The 13,612-nt window shown below is 50.6% G+C and overlaps 1 long non-coding RNA gene across 1 annotated transcript; it reads right to left on the bottom strand.

Annotated features, from left to right (window-relative positions):
- Positions 1 to 7,090: 7,090 nt before the first annotated feature.
- LOC129122596 (uncharacterized) lies at positions 7,091 to 12,011 on the bottom strand. The gene is made up of 2 exons (XR_008534595.2): positions 11,051 to 12,011; positions 7,091 to 9,567 (listed from the first exon to the last, which is right to left on the bottom strand). It is a non-coding gene; the product is annotated as an uncharacterized LOC129122596 (long non-coding RNA).
- Between the last annotated feature and the right edge of the window lie 1,601 nt (positions 12,012 to 13,612).

The following is a 13,612-nucleotide window of genomic DNA, read 5'->3' as shown; positions in this document are numbered from 1 at the left end:
AGATTCTACCATCGACGGGGTTTTCAGGCGCAAGGCTGCAGCCCCCTTTTGCAGTCCACATGTTCTGTTCTAGTTTCAGTCACAATCCCCAGCCCCTGCAGCCATGTCACAGGCCTACAGTGATTTCGCAGCAAGAACACAAAAGTCTCCCTGCCAGCCCTATGGTTTCTATACCATGCTCAGCCGCGATCCCAGACCCACAATGATGACAGCACCAGGCCCAGTGATTTCAGCTCTTTCAGCTCTTGACCCACAAGCTTTATTTTACCGTCTCTATGCCAGCCCTATGGTTCCGATGCCGTGCTCAGCCCTGATTGCAGACCCACAATGATGACAGCAGCAGGCCCAGTGATTTCAGCTCTTTCAGCTCTTGACCCACAAGCTTTATTTTACTGCCAGCTCTCTTCTTCCAGCACCAGCTCTGTTTCTCCAGCTTCAAAGGGCAGCATCTTGATCTTGGCTCCAGCTCAGCAACAATTCAGCCCCCAGACCAGCCTCTCAAAGCCCACTCCACCAGCAATATTCCAGCCCTGCAGTGATTTTACCTGCCGCCCAACAATCCCCAGTAACTGTGCCAGCCCCTGCATAAGTTCACCTCGAGACCCACAGCCCCATTCACAGGTCTAGGACCTTTTCTGTTTACATTCAAATCACAGCCTTACTGTCCACTTCCCAGCCCCACATTGATTTTGGTTCCACCTCTAGAGGTTCCATCCCAGGTGCCAACAAGATTCTACCATCGACGGGGTTTTCAGGCGCAAGGCTGCAGCCCCCTTTTGCAGTCCACATGTTCTGTTCTAGTTTCAGTCACAATCCCCAGTCCCTGGAGCCATGTCACAGGCCTACAGTGATTTCGCAGCAAGAACACTAAAGTCTCCCTGCCAGCCCTATGGTTTCTATACCATGCTCAGCCGTGATCCCAGACCCACAATGATGACAGCACCAGGCCCAGTGATTTCAGCTCTTTCAGCTCTTGACCCACAAGCTTTATTTTACTGTCTCTGTGCCAGCCCTATGGTTCCGATGCCGTGCTCAGCCCCCAACCCAGACCCACAATGATGACAGCAGCAGGCCCAGTGATTTCAGCTCTTTCAGCTCTTGACCCACAAGCTTTATTTTACTGTCTCTGTGCCAGCCCTATATTTCCTATGCCGTGTTCAGCCCTGATTGCAGACCCACAATGATGACAGCAGCAGGCCCAGTGATTTCAGCTCTTTCAGCTCTTGACCCACAAGCTTTATTTTACTGCCAGCTCTCTTCTTCCAGCACCAGCTCTGTTTCTCCAGCTTCAAAGGGCAGCATCTTGCTCTTGGCTCCAGCTCGGCCACAATTCACCTCCCACACGAGCCTCTCAAAGCCCACTCCACCAGCAATATCCCAGCCCTGCAGTGATTTTACCTCCCACCCAACAATCCCCTAGTCACTTTACCTGCCCATTCATAAGTTCACCTCGATGCCCAGAACCCCATTCAGAGGACTAGGACCTTTTCTGTTTTCTTTCCAAGCCCCAGCCCCGCAGTCCACTTCCCAGTCCCACAGAGATTTCAGCTCCAACCCAATAGGTGCAAGCACAGGCGCAGGCAATATTCTACCATCAACAGGGTTTCCAATAACAAGGTAGAAGCCCTCTTCGCACTCCACACATACTTTTCTAATTTCGCTCACAATCCCCAGCCCCTGCAGCCATGTCACAGGCCTACAGTGATTTTGCAGCAAGAACACTAAAGTCTCCCTGCCAGCCCTATGGTTTCTATACCATGCTCAGCCGCAATCCCAGACCCACAATGATGACAGCACCAGGCCCAGTGATTTCAGCTCTTTCAGCTCTTGACCCACAAGCTTTATTTTACTGCCAGCTCTCTTCTTCCAGCACCAGCTCTTGTTTCTCCAACTTCAAAGGGCAGCATCTTGATCTAGGCTCCAGCTCAGCAACAATTCAGCTCCCGCACAAGCCTCTCGAAGCCCACCCCACCAGCAATATTCCAGCCCTGCAGTGATTTTACCTGCCGCCCAACAATCCCCAGTAACTGTGCCAGCCCCTGCATAAGTTCACCTCGAGACCCACAGCCCCATTCACAGGTCTAGGACCTTTTCCGTTTACATTTAAAGTCCCAGCCTCACAGTCCACTTCCCAGCCCCACAGTGATTTCAGCTCCAACCCAAGAGGTGCAAGCACAGGCGCAGGCAATATTCTACCATCAACAGGGTTTCCAATAACAAGGTAGAAGCCCTCTTCACACTCCACACATACTTTTATACTTTCCCTCACAATCCCCAGTCCCTGGAGCCATGTCACAGGCCTACAGTGATTTCGCAGCAAGAACACTAAAGTCTCCCTGCCAGCCCTATGGTTTCTATACCATGCTCAGCCGTGATCCCAGACCCACAATGATGACAGCACCAGGCCCAGTGATTTCAGCTCTTTCAGCTCTTGACCCACAAGCTTTATTTTACTGTCTCTGTGCCAGCCCTATGGTTCCGATGCCGTGCTCAGCCCCCAACCCAGACCCACAATGATGACAGCAGCAGGCCCAGTGATTTCAGCTCTTTCAGCTCTTGACCCACAAGCTTTATTTTACTGTCTCTGTGCCAGCCCTATATTTCCTATGCCGTGTTCAGCCCTGATTGCAGACCCACAATGATGACAGCAGCAGGCCCAGTGATTTCAGCTCTTTCAGCTCTTGACCCACAAGCTTTATTTTACTGCCAGCTCTCTTCTTCCAGCACCAGCTCTGTTTCTCCAGCTTCAAAGGGCAGCATCTTGCTCTTGGCTCCAGCTCAGCAACAATTCAGCCCCCAGACCAGCCTCTCAAAGCCCACTCCACCAGCAATATTCCAGCCCTGCAGTGATTTGACCTGCCGCCCAACAATCCCCAGTCACTGTGCCAGCCCTTGCATAAGTTCACCTCGAGACCCACAGCCCCATTCACAGGTCTAGGACCTTTTCTGTTTACATTCAAATCACAGCCTTACTGTCCACTTCCCAACCCTACATTGATTTTGGTTCCACCTCTAGAGGTTCCATCCCAGGTGCCAACAAGATTCTACCATCGACGGGGTTTTCAGGCGCAAGGCTGCAGCCCCCTTTTGCAGTCCACATGTTCTGTTCTAGTTTCAGTCACAATCCCCAGCCCCTGCAGCCATGTCACAGGCCTACAGTGATTTCGCAGCAAGAACACTAAAGTCTCCCTGCCAGCCCTATGGTTTCTCTACCATGCTCAGCCGCGATCCCAGACCCACAATGATGACAGCAGCAGGCCCAGTGATTTCAGCTCTTTCAGTTCTTGGCCCACAAGCTTTATTTTACTGCCAGCTCTCTTGTTCCAGCACCAGCTCTGTGTTTCTCCAGCTTCAAAGGGCAGCATCTTGCTCTTGGCTCCAGCTCAGCAACAATTCAGCTCCCACACGAGCCTCTCGAAGCCCACTCCACCAGCAATATTCCAGTCCTGCAGGTTTTTTAGCTCCCACCCAATAATCTCCAGTCACTTTGCCAGCCCCTGCATAAGCTCACCGCAATTCCCACAGCCCTGTTCACAGGTCTAGCACCTTTTCCACTTTCAAATCCCAGCCCCACATTCATTTCATCTCCACCTCTAGAGGTGCCATCACAGGCGGAAGCAATAGTCTACCACTAACTGGGTTTTCAGGCGCAAGGTTGCAGCCCCCTTTCCCACTCCACACATCCTGTTCTACTTTTGGTCACAATCCCCAGCCCCTGCATCCATGTCACAGGCCTACAGTGATTTCGACACAAGAACACTTTTGTCACTGTGCGAGCCCCTGCATAAGTTCCCTTCGATGCTCACAGTCCCATTCTCAGCCTTAGTTTTTTATGCATTTTCAACCACAATCCCAGCCCCACAGTGATTTCAGCTCGTTCCCTAGAGATGCCATTACAAATCTCGACAATATCACGGCATCGACGGGGCTTTCAGGCACAAGGTTGCAGTCCCCTTTTCCACTTCACATATCCTGTTCTACTTTCAGTCACAATACTCAGCCCCAGTATTCATATCACAGGCCTGCAGTGAGTTTAGCACATAAATCATACAGTCTCTATGTCAGCCTTTCAGTCTCCATCCCATGTGCAGTCTCAATCCCGACCCCACCATTCCCCTTTCCCAGCCCCAGTGATTTCAGCTGTTGACCCACAAGCTGTATTTCACTGCCAGCTCTCTCCCTCCTAGCTGGCACTTTTCTCTAGCTCTGACAGGCAAAGCTGCTCTCAGGTTGAAACAGGGTTTTGGCTTCGGCTGCAGTTTTGGGGTTTCATATCCACATTCAGTATCACCGTTCTCACCCCATTCTGGTAGTCATCATTCTATTTCCAGATTTTTCATTTGTGTGTCTCATTCTATGGTTACTCTTCAGATCTACAGTGAGTCTCCCTTTGAGCAGTAATTGATGCTGCAGCACTGCAGTCCCCACCCTGGCCCCAGTGATTTCAGCTCCAGTCCCACAAGCTTTATTTCACTGCCAGCTCTTCTGTTCCACTTCCTGCTCAACATCTTCACAGCAGTGCCACATAACGCTAGTACTGCTTCTTAGGGCAGGATCTTTGTTTTAGCTCTAGCTCTGTGTGGTTTGAGCTCAGATCGCAGCTCTTAACAGCAATTTCAGCTCCAACCCTGCAGTTCACCTCCCAGCTCCACATTCCCACAGGGGTTTTACCCCAAACCCTACCATATTTCTGTCTCCTCCAGCTCTGCTGCCTCAGCTCCAGCTCCTCAGCTTCCTACTGGCTGTAGCTAAAAGCTGCTCCTGCTTCTCACTGCAGCTTGGGGCTGTTGATAAGGTCACAAATCAATTACTGCCATCATTTCAATGTCTCTAGAAGCTGTCCCACCCACCCCAGCGGGATCCCAACTTTGGGGACACTTGAGGCCTGAAGCTCAACATCTACCTTCTCCCTCCCTCTGGCTCTCAGCCCAGCACCTGCACAAAGGCCCCCTCACCTCCTCCCAGGCAGCTCCAGGGGCTGGGAATAGCCACCGGGCTCCTGCTCCCCCATCCCAAAAGGCACCCTTGGGCTGGTTCTTGGGCCCTGGAACCCTCTGAGCCCCCACACCCGCAGCCTCTCTGCTTGGTACCACGGGGCAGGGGCTGGGAAGCCCCAGGCATGTCCTGCAGGCCCTGTGCTGCAGCTCCGTGCCCTTCTCCCATGGCATTTTTCTAGCCCCAGCATTTCCACCGCTCCACATTGTTTTGGGCCTGACTCATGTCGATATCATTATTCCTGGGGTTTTATGTCCCCACTGATCTCACAACTGGTGTTTCAGCCCCAGTCCCACAACCCTTACTGAATTAACGTCAGATATCTAGTAAACAAATCAAACCAAAAAGATGTAATAAAACGAGCAATGATAAAATAACACAATAAAGAAAAAAATCATTATAAGTAGAAACAAAATAAAGTAATAAAAATGCAAAAAAAGCAAGCTTTATTCCTCGTATTCTGAACAATACTTTAAATCCAGAAACCGCGGAACGGCTACTTCCCGGCCCCCAGTGACAACACTCGGTTCCCCCCCGCGCCACTCCAGGCCCCACACCAGTCGCCAGCTACCCGAGCCGCGCAGGGCGCGGCAGAAAGAACTGGACACAACCGGCTCCCAGATGCTGCCGCAGGCGTCGCGTCCGTGCTCACCAGCGCTCCCCGGATCAGCTGCCACTGGGGTCCCGTCCCGGCGCAGCGCCGCTCCTCAGATCGCGCACCCACAGCTCCCGTCGCTCCAGCTCCGCCGCCGAACTGACGCCTGCGGCGCCTCAACGCACGCTATTTATGCCCCAGGGCCGGACCAGCCAGCCAATCACAACCCGAGGCAGCGCCTGCCGGCCCCACCAATCCCAGCCCGCCCATTCCCGCCGCGCTCGGCTCCGCGACCTCCCGCCGCCATTGCAGGGGCCGCGTCCGCCCGCTCCCCGCCGTCTGCCCGTTTCCCTGGACCAGAACCTGATCCCGGTCAGGACCTGAACTGAAGCTCGCTCCCGGCCCGCCCTTCCCGGCCCCAACAGCGCCTGCCGAGGCAGCGGCAGCGGGGACACAGTTCCGCCGGCTCCCAAAGCGGCGGTGGCGGGAGCGGCGCCTCAGGCGTACGGGGGAGTGGGGCCAGGCTGAGGGGCCGGGCCGCGACTGAGCGGGCTGAGATTGGCGGGACCGCGCCCGGATTGAAAGGGCGGCTGTGATTGGACAGGGCGGGCGGAGAAAGGCGGGCCGGGATTGGCAGTCTTGGGAGCCGTGAGGCTGCGGCCCGTGGGAGCGTGGGGCGGAGCCTGGGCTGCCCGAAGGGTCCGCGGGCGCCGTGGGTCCCGCTCGCGAGACCCTCCCCCGTCCCCTCATCCGGCCCTCTCTCGTGCCCAGGTCCCGGCGAAAAGACCCCCGCAGAGCCCCTACCGGAGCGCCCCATCGGCACTCGGGGCAGGGGCGGGGAGGGGGGCGGTGGGGGTGGTGCAGCCCGGGAGTGGTTCCGGGTCGCAAAGGCGGACTCTGCGACAGCAGCGCGGACTAGGGAGCGGCGGCGACTTGGTGAAGAGGGGGTTTGGTAGCGGCGGCGACATGGTGAGGAGAGGGTTTGGCAGCGGGGAGTGGGGAGGGCGTGCAGAGCCCGCTCCGGGCTCTGGGCGCCTCTTCCCCTGCAGTGCTTCCGCTTCTGCGGGGACTTGGCCTGCCCCGACTAGCCGAGATCAGCACCCTGGCCAAAGTTACGTGCCCGCGTCCCCCCGCCCGCTGCGGGCCCGCTGCTCACCCTCCTTCTCCCCCACAGTGGTCGGATGTTATAGATGATAAAACAATATTGGCTTTCCCATTCATAGATTAGCTTTTTGCATCACAAGTATTTTGATATGGTACAACTTGTACTTACTTTTAACTGCTTTGTATTGTGTAATATGCCAGTTTATGTATGCACTGTGTATTTCATATGAATAGTAGTGTGATAAATACATCGTAGGCTTTAACAGAAAGTTAAAATAGAAACTAAAATACTTCTATGTAACTACCTCAGAGAATGGTGTAAAGCAATTACTGTGTTTCTTGTATCTGCGGATTGGCCCGGCCAAGTGATAAGATAACAGTGACAAAAACAAAGCATAAGCATCCAGGAAGATTTATCAGCTCTGTCGGCGCTATCAGGGAGTGTGAAGCAACAGGATAAAACTACAGGAAGAAATAAAATATTTAGACCTAATTTACAGAATGTTCTGCAGACAAGTCAGAGATTAAAACCAAACAAGAGAGTTCCTGGAACACCAAAAACTCAAAGGAATGTTTGAATAATGTATAAGCTAATGAATATGCGTGTAACCCCAGCAATGTAACCATATATATTGAACATGATTTTAAGCTACCTCTGTGCTCTGTGGCCGGGTGCCAAAAGCACCCCAGTGCTAGATTATTTTGTCCTTTTATCCTTTATTAAACTTTTAAAAATTTTTAAGAGTGAACTCTGTTTATCACATCAGTGATGCTTAAGCTGATCTGCATCCCAGTGCTTCGGGACGTGCTGGGGGAGGCCATCGAGGTAAGTGTGGGGCTACTGCAGTGGAGGCCAAGTATTTCAACACCACAATAGCATAATCAGCAACATTAATTAATTTTGTGTTCTTCATGCAAGCCTCAGCGTTAAGAACGCTACCAGCCTCTACTAGCATTAATAATATGCATAGTAAGTGTTATTAGTATTAATATTTGGGTAAGAATTGTTAGTGTTAACACTGGTAGTAAGCGTGTTAGCTGGTGTTTACTGTGAAGCTCTGCTCTCCCACAGTATGACAAGATCCCGAAGCTGTCCTCAGGTGCAAAGTTAGGTGAGCACTGCTGTCCTTACCACGATCCCCCGATAGAGCCATGCTCCAGAGATGGGCAGCAATGAATCTGCAGATGCCTTCCCAAGGTGACAGAGCTCGCCCTCCCTCCCGTCTGCAGTCAGGGGATGTGAAGGCAACCATTGCTGTCCTCAGCTTCATCCTCTCCAGTGTAGCCAAGCACAGTATAGACAGTGAGTCTCTGTCAAGTGAGCTGCAGTAGCTAGGACTGCCCGAAGACAGGGGAAACCCTCAGGGTGGCACCATAAGCCAGACCTGATGGGAGGACAGGCTGCCTGCTGTGCTGTCCTCCATCAGCTCCCTCTGTGCCATCAATCCCTGGGGGCTCCTCAGGTGCTTTGGTGAGGTTTGGCAGCTGCAAGTCTGGTGTGAACAGAGGGATTCTTCTCTTGTCTCCCCTCACAAGCAAAGCATGCCAGCCAGTTGTGCTGTTCTACACATGACTGACCCACAAAACTGCAGGAGACTGAAGACTTGTAACAGGTGCACAACAGGTTCAAAAGGAACTTGGGAAAAAACCTGTCTTTCTCAGTCCAAAGGGACAGCAGGGCTCACATCTGCTCACAATAATCCTCTGGAGAGGGGAGCAATGTTTGTATGGAAAGATGACTGAGGGTAAAATCAGAGAAAACTAAGTTACATTTGTATCCTAACAGGAGTTACAACGGGACAGAAATTTTAGGGTAAAATACAGATGCTGTTCCCAGGATGGAACTGGGTTGGCATGCTGCACAATGATTCCCCATACAACCATAAGCACCTGCTAAGGGAAGGGTGCAGTGGAATGGAGATACCTCGACCAGGCTCTGCCAAAATCCTTGGCAGCAACTTGATGGTACTTTGAAGCTGATTAACTGCATAGCAGCTGTGAGAGAGATGTCTTGCTGCCAAGCTAGCAATGTGGCAAAATCGCTTTCCTCAGATGAACGTGGTTTATTATAGCCTAATTGTAATATTAATGCACACCTCCATCCCAAAGTTAACTGCCTCCAAATTATGAAAACCTCTCAATGAAAATGAGCCCTATACATTTTTTTGATTGTATCTTTGAAAGTGAAGTGAGAGGATTTTACACCAGTCAGTAGCAAATATATGCATGAGTAGAGTCACTCAAGCTTCACCTAAATATAAAGAAATACTATAAAAGTAAGCCAAGAATGGAGAAAAAGTTAGTGAAGGCTCCATCATAACTGCTGGGATCAGTCAATGGGCTGAACCTGTCTTCTGCCCCATAGGAACCCCTGTTGGGTTAGAAATGCACTCTGCCTGCTGAATATTTTTATTGGGGACTACAACTTCTCCGTATATTGCTTTGAGTGAGTTTTTGCAGTCAAATACTATCACTGACAGATACCATCACCAACAATTCCTGAACCTTAACCTGTCACAATTTCATAAAAAGCATAGTTCCATAAACTGTTCTATAAAATTCCAAAGTGTGACTCCTTCATGGATGCTAGCAGTTGCCAGCAGCAGGTAACATATTCAAATAAGAAGTCCTACTGAGAGGTCATAAAGTGGAAAGACCTGCTGAGGGGTCTCCATTACGTTCTTGGCCTATTTCCGTGAATGTCAGTCAGACTTCCCTCCAATCCAGCAGGACTGCTCAATGAAGGGTCCCTGTAACAGGATGCTGACAGACTGGTCAGCTTTTCTGGTGCACTGATAGCTGGGCAGCTTGTTTTTCCTGGAATTTCTTGAGCAGCAAAAGTGCTCCATAAGCGCTTCTCAAGTAATATCCTCCTGTGAAGGACAGCAAAGAAAGAACTTCTCAGAATGGTCCCAGTCACAAGTACAGGCACTTTTCTTTGAGATACCTAAATATCCACAGAGAGGCACCCAGCCACACACATAGATATGAGTCCCTGTATTCTATTGCCAAAATATTTACACAAAAAAGTAAAACAGCTATCTTGCTTGCAAAACACTGGAAGGTATGTTCTCAGCTGCTCGGAGAGATGCAGTGGTTGCATGTGCTCCATATTACACAGCAGTGCCCATGGCTGGTTCCTCTCATGCTGAGGAAAGCTGATTCCTTAAATGACTCCTGAGTGCTTACTCCTCCACTCTTGGAACACCAGCTTTATTCTAAACAATCTCCAAACACTGTTTTGGTTTCTTCCCAAGCTTTGGAGGTGGATAAAATAACCATGGCTGTTCAAACAAAGTAAGACAGTCTACCAGTGTTCATCAACTTAAAAGCAAGCACCCTCAATGGCAATAAAGCAACAACTGAGTGTGAGATTTGTACTCTGGAATCATCCCAAAGAATTGCCTTTGTTTTTAAAACAACAACTGATCTGTCACCTTCTTAGCATTCCCCATAACATCCAACTAGTTCAGGAGATGGTGTATACAGTCGTGCATAGTCCACCTTTATTATAGGGGTAGAGAACAAATTAAAGCCACAACAGAGTTGCCAACGTACAAAAGAAGCTGCAGGGTCTCAAGAGTCTCAACAGGAGGTAACAGTCCTCAGCAACCAGAAGAAACAAAAGACATGCTGTCTGCTTTTCTTTTTAAAGTCAACTATTTGGGTGGGAGTGTCCAGGTAAGAGGTAGCACAGTCTCTTCAGAGGTATTCAGATGCATTCTATGCCCACAGTAGTATTTTCTGTATTACTGACAGCATTCCCTCTCAGCCTTTAGCTTTGCAACAACATTAACACATAAAATTCATGCAAGACCCATTAGACAAATTTGACAATACATTACAGTTGAAATGCACAACCCCAAAGCACTAAACATTTTTTTTCTGTACAGTAGAGCTGAGCTAGCGCAAATGACAGGCCCAGCCAATAGACGGCCTTCCTTTGCTGCATTCAAAACAACGTGACAATAGTCCAGTAAACCTTTCTGCTTTTCAAACACGTGCATGATCTCCAGCTTCACATCTCAAGTATCTTCCGTGCTAAGATTCCTAACAATGCATTCAAGGATGCTCTGTGCCCCAAGCAAGGTACAGACTAGTGCCAAATTGGAGGAATCATGGCATGAATTCTCTCAGGCATACGGCATGCAAGAGGATATAGCAATTCCAGAAAGCCAAGATATAGCAGGAACAGGAAACCTCCCTTTTGATTGCTCACTAAAGGGGTTTCTGGTATAGAAACCACTGAACTGGACTTCACTGAGCTGCAACACAAAACTGCTCACAGCAGTCAAAGGCAAGAAGTGCACACAGCACCAAGAAGCAGCACCTGGACTTCGGGGAACACAACCTTACCGAGCTCCAGAGGGGATGACGTTTGGGAACAATTCTTGCTGACTGGAAGCAATTCAGGCCACAGAAGCAACAGGAGACTACGAATGCCTGGCGGCAGCACCGCCACAGCTGTGCGATTTGCACTCTGGGCACTGTGGCCCCACAAGGGCAGGACAAGCACGAGGCGGCGGCACCCAGGCAAGGCGTGAGGTCCCGGCTGCGGTACGGCACGTTTGTTACAGCACGAGGCGGCGGCACCCAGGGAAGGCGTGAGGTCCGGGCTGCGGTACGGCACGTTTGTTACAGCACGAGGCGGCGGCACCCAGGGAAGGCGTGAGGTCCCGGCTGCGGTACGGCACGTTTGTTACAGCACGAGGCGGCGGCACCCAGGGAAGGCGTGAGGTCCGGGCTGCGGTACGGCACGTTTGTTACAGCACGAGGCGGCGGCACCCAGGGAAGGCGTGAGGTCCCGGCTGCGGTACGGCACGTTTGTTACAGCATGAGGCGGCGGCACCGAGCGGAAGAAGCCGCGCCGTGTGGGCGGCGGTCCCGGGGCACTGCGCGTGCGCAGCTGCGGCCGCTCCCTGCACACCGCGGCTCTCCCGAGTCAGCATCACCTCCTGTCAGCCAGCAGGTGGAGACAGCGAGCTGCCCTAGACGCAGCTTCCCTACCCCCGGCCCGCCGCTGCGCATGCGCAGTAACTCACTGTGCTGCGCGTGCGCCGCTCTCCGAGTCGTCCCTCGTCCCTTTGCTTTTTTGAGTCCTGCCGCTATGTGCACGCATTTTTGCTGGGTGTTTTTATGTTTGAGTAGCTTTATTACTGCTTTTTAATTGTGCATGCACGGCGCTGCAGAGTTCGTGTTCACGGGTGAGATCCTCTGTGCTGCACACGTACAGCCTTCTTATTTTCAGCGTTAACGAGCAGAAGAGCCCAGCCCGTGCTTAGGTTTGGGAGGAGCGCAGCAATGCGCAAGATGGATGTTTCAAACAAGGCAGGTCAGTGCAGTGCAAACAACCTGGCAGGTGAGGGTGGCACAGAACAAAAGACTACTGCACTGCACACACAGTAGCCAAAGTCAGAATTTCCAGTATACTGGAAAAGTATACTCCTTCTCACCCCCAACTCAGGAGGCCAGGATAGACACTTGGAGCACATCCAGCAGAGCACCAAGGAGCTCTGCAGGAGCCAAAGCCCTAAATACTCACGGTGGCACTGAACATCTTTGCATCCTGTCAACCTCACAGCTCTAAACTGGCCTCAGGATGGGATGAGGCACTCAATTCTGCAGCTTGTTCCCATTCACACATGGATCTGTCATCACCGGCATCATTAGGGATATCTAGGCCCACCACTGACGATCAGGTATGCCTATGAATTGCTGGAACCAGCAACAAGCCACAGTTATTCCTCACGTCTTAAAACCCTGGGAACTAGCAGGGCGCGTGCATGTGCGGACAAGACAAAATGCATGTTTGCACAGACACCTGCATGGACACTCGTGCGGTGTGCTAACAAAAATCCGCTTGCATGGACCCACAAGAGCTTGCACAGATAGGTGCGCTCATGGACAGAGATCTCACAGCACAGGTACATAGATGACAACTAACCTGGCTGCTGCCAGGCTCTACCCATCTAAAACTGTGCGGCATCAGGGCTGCAAGGCAGATCTCCTCGGAGAAGGGAGCTGGGTCTGCTGACACCATTCCTCCCAGCTGATGCATTCAGACCCTCTACTCTTCAGCAACTCCCCTGGGTATTCACCCATGTCACTCAATTGCAATGAAGCTCAACAAGGCTGCAGAACATCAAACACACGTATCGCTTCAACTGCATTTGTACGTGGAGCTCCTTACATTGCTCACCTTTGTGCAACTCTTTGTTTTGTTACAAAGAGTGAGGGAAAATTTTTTTAAATATCCCTCAAGTCATCAATTTATTAGGGTATCAGAACCCATGCTTGTAACCCTAAATGTATTGAGTGCATATAAAATACTGACTGCTTCACTGTATGACATTTTATTAAGCGGTACCATCTACCTCAGCAAGGATTGAACATTTATTATAAGCTTCAATTCATCTTCTTCATAAATGAGTCAGAAACATCTTCACATATGCCTGGAGCTTCACTTTTCAGATTAATGTCCTGGAGCTGTATTTCAACTAATTACTGAATAATACTTGTAAGTGCTGGCACTGAATGCCTAAAGTTACTAGAATAGGCATAGAAATATGCCATTTCCTTAGCATTCCATTTTCTTTCAAGTCTTACAGATGACAGGCCAACTCGTGTAATGCTAGCAAAGTTAACTCTGCAAATCATGAGTTCATTTCAGCTGGTAAGGCACATCCTTTCCTCTGCACAAGTTAGTTTTACATACTGCAACAATGAACTAAACTCATGGCATTTCAACATACTGCACTCTTTGCCAACACATTGTTTACTGAGGTAATTACAAAACTAACACGTACCTGTAGGACATACAATTCCAATACATGTATAAGAATTTATTGTATCACCATTTATAGAAAGCATTTCAATCCAAAATGGTCAGAACAATCTTAAATATCTGCGTAAGAATTC

Source organism: Agelaius phoeniceus, chromosome 7 (genome assembly GCF_051311805.1).
Source record: "Agelaius phoeniceus isolate bAgePho1 chromosome 7, bAgePho1.hap1, whole genome shotgun sequence".
NCBI lineage: Eukaryota > Metazoa > Chordata > Aves > Passeriformes > Icteridae > Agelaius > Agelaius phoeniceus.
Note: the sequence above shows the minus strand (reverse complement) of the source record. Positions and strands in the feature narration are given on the sequence as shown.